The sequence below is a fragment of the Aptenodytes patagonicus genome, chromosome Z (genome assembly GCF_965638725.1).
Source record: "Aptenodytes patagonicus chromosome Z, bAptPat1.pri.cur, whole genome shotgun sequence".
NCBI classification, from domain to species: domain Eukaryota; kingdom Metazoa; phylum Chordata; class Aves; order Sphenisciformes; family Spheniscidae; genus Aptenodytes; species Aptenodytes patagonicus.
This window is the reverse complement of record NC_134982.1, coordinates 38800420-38804008: the sequence shown is the minus strand read 5'-3', so window position 1 is coordinate 38804008 and position 3589 is coordinate 38800420.

The window sequence follows — 3589 nt, the reverse complement described above, 5'->3', positions numbered from 1 at the left end:
TGATAAATTGTACCATGGGGGCTGGTGACCCACTGGAAACCTGGTATAGCCCAGAGTTGAGAATGTTCATTCGGCATATGTGTATGTGTTGGGGATATCTAATACATGGTTTCCGACAACAAAGACAAGATTTATGTGAGCGAGGAATGAACAAAACTGGTCGAGGTACGTCCCTGACAACTTGTGGAATTCCCCTCTCCCATGATCCCGCATACGTGAACGGTGAGGGAGGGAGCAGCAGGATGGACACCTGCTCTACTGCCAGGTACGCGTCCCCATGGGGCACAGCGTAGGGATGCTCGGATGGAAAATTAAATTCTCATCTTAATGTGAGACTACATGCTGGATTACCGTGTGGAATAGGAGTTCCTACAATGTGTCCTTCTAGGGTATTGAATTTCTCAGTGCCTCATCAAAACAGAAGGCGCTGGGAAGGTGATGGGTCCCAGGTGCAACCCGAGTGGGCAGTGCATGGAATCCCGAGTACCCAATTATTATACCTGGGGCGTGACATCTCTGATGTTAGAAAATATATTTATCCCATCTGTGACCCCTAAAAGACACCAATTTGTCTTAGAAAATCTGACCTGGCAGGTACACGTCCTAAGCAATTGGACCAATCTGGCCTTTGGGGAAACGAATGTACAGATTCAACAGATGTCTAAAATGACTTTGCAAAACAGATCAGCCTTAGATATGTTATTGTTAAAAGAGCAGGGGGTATGTGGAGTGTTAAATCTCACTGACGGAGAATACTGTCTCACCATACATAATGCAACCACCACCACAGAAGCAGCGCGACAGAAGACGAGAGAGGTATCGGAGCAGACCGGAGAGGTTTTCCAAGCGATGCAGCTGAAAGACTGATTTGATGGCTGGAGCCCTGGATCTTGATTCAACTCTCTCCTGAATTCACTGGGACTAACAGGTTGGGGAAAATGGCTTTTAAATACTGCTATGATGTTGGGCTGTGGATTCGTGTTCTTGATGATTGGCCTTGCCATTGTAAGGTGTATGATTTCGTGACTTTTATCTTCTCTGTCCTCTATCCGTTATGTGAAAATCACCACCCTGGATGAAGATTATATGGACGATGTTTGAGCCACGGGGTGGTGCGAGAGACTGAAAGAGTTAGCGCCTCAAACATTGCGGCACAGCGCTCTGCGGTCTGCCTGGCAACGGTGGGCGGTGGGCTGCAGGCGAGCGGCAGCGGGCGGGCCGCGGAGGGCGGGCCGCGGAGGGCGGGGGTGCGCAGTGCCGTGTGCTGATACAGCCGGCGGGACAACGCACCGCGTACGGCCCGCGGCCACACAGAGCTCATTTGCGGAAGGGGCTCGCGACCACCCCCCGGTGGCGCCTGCGCAGGAGAGCAGGAGTTACATAACTCCCGAGGGGCGTGACCGGCGCGGCCGAGAGGCGGGAACTAAGCTATAAAAGGCGCCACCGCAGGGAACCACGTGCCCGCCTGCTGCCAGAGGAGCGGCACGTCAGCCGTCGTCACGGCGGGATCCAAGGGTAGCGGCGCGTCAGCCGTCGTCACGGCGGGATCCAAGGGTAGCGGCGCGTCAGCCGTCGTCACGGCGGGATCCAAGGGTGGTGATCGCTCTCTCCCCACCCCCCCCGCCCCTCTCTCCCCCCCCCCCGCCCCTCTCCCCCCCCCCCCGCCCCTCTCTCTCCCCCCCCCTTTTGCCGTTTCAAACCCACGCCACCTGCCATTACGCTTTCCAAGTTCAGGTTGCTTCTACCATAAATAAAACATTTGATCGATCGTCTGGTGTCATTTCACCTTAATTTAGCCCGAGGGAATCACAAAACCACTGCGACACCCTGAGGTACCCAGGCTGGGTCGTGACAGGCGGTTTATGATCCTGCTCATGGGTTTAACATTTCATTCTTCCAGTGGCCCTAATAACTGCCAAGAGTTTACAGAAACCAAGATAAACCATCCCATTTTATAAAATTGTCAAGGGCAGGTTCTGGAAACAGATTGCTTCAGTCTAAGTTTTGAATTAATCTACTTTTTACATCACTACCTCTTGATTTATTCCAAATACCATAATGGGACTTCAAAGATAGCTGCCATTATATCCTCCCTTTTTCTGAATCGGGGCTTATTCAGATTACAAAAGTGGATCAGTAAAAGTCGTGTTGTGATTGCACCTACCTGTTTTTACAGGAAGATGTAATAGGCATCGCTAATTTAGTGAGTCCCTTCTGCCATGTTTTTTGTTTTGTTTTGGGTTTGGATTCTTTTTGATGGCTTAATTCAGAAGGTAAGGCTAAGTTAGAGGCTTCCCACCCTTTGCCTGACCCATCCCTTCCACTGCAGTTCACGGAGGTGGCAAATTAGCTGGCACATTACCCAGGGTGCTTCTGCGCCGTTAAAGCTCTGGCCCAGCCATATGTGTGAGTGCAGGACCAGCAGAGAGGCCTTCCCCTACTGCATCTTTCTTCCTCATTCCGTACAAGCGTGCTGACAGTAAAAGGCTTGCAGCCTGTTTGTCCACTGGTCCCTTCTGCTTGTGTGACTGGAACCAAGGGAGGTATTGAAGCACTGGAAGTTTTGAACAACAGGCTAGACAAAAATCTTCCTGGGGTATTTGTGAAGGGCTGAGCCTGCTTTTGAGCTGCTGGTGGTTTAGATGACTTCCTGAGAACCTTTCTAGCCCCGTTTTGCTACGACTTCTTGAGAGCAGACATTATACATTGCTTTTGCTGACTTGATCAACTTCTCTCCTTTTAGCAAAGGAGATCGCAATTAACAAAGGTAGTCCAGGCACTGTGGTCAGCAAGATAGACCACATCACACCTCTGTGGAGATACTGTGTGCAGCTGTGATGGTACAATATTGAAACATGAAGTTATCTGTTTGCTTAGGACACTGTGACCATTGCTTTGTGCACTGTCAGCTGAGAAGCAGACCACATCCCTGTAGATGGAAGTATCAAGAGTGTATCACTCCAAAATGTTCATGTGGAGAATCACATTGCAGTGCTGGATGGGTTTCTGCAACAAAGTAGGTTATCCTCCCTTCTCTGCAGTCCTCTTACAATTCCCACTTTTCCTTTGAAGTTTTTCCCTTCGCAGTCTCTCCCTAAGCAGCTGTCTACTTATGACTTTTTCTCCTTACCTACTAGTAAGGCTATCATTCACAGCCTGCTTCCCACCTCTCTCATGAGCAACTTAGCATTTTCCTCTTGTCAGTGGAACATCTTCCCTGAAGATGTTCTCCTCCATAGCCCTTTTTTTTCCCCCCACAGATGTCTAGCAAGACACTTGTTTTGCATCCCAGCTTTTAAGTAATTTCTCCAAGTAGTCATTAATGTCAATAATGGGTATCATCACTTCTGTGCAAACGCAATTTCCAGCCTTGTGCAGATTTTGCCCTCTGGTTCGTAGTTTAAATATGCACTCTTTTTTTTTTTCTCTCAGAAAACAGTTTCTTCCAGGCCATGTCACTCGTCACTGTAAACTAGCATCTGCAAGGGCTTGTAGCTTCCTTTTTGTGGAGAAAGAGCACCTGACACAATGTGGTTAAAAATGATACATTTCAAACATAGTGAGGTCCTACAGCCAATAATGTAAATAT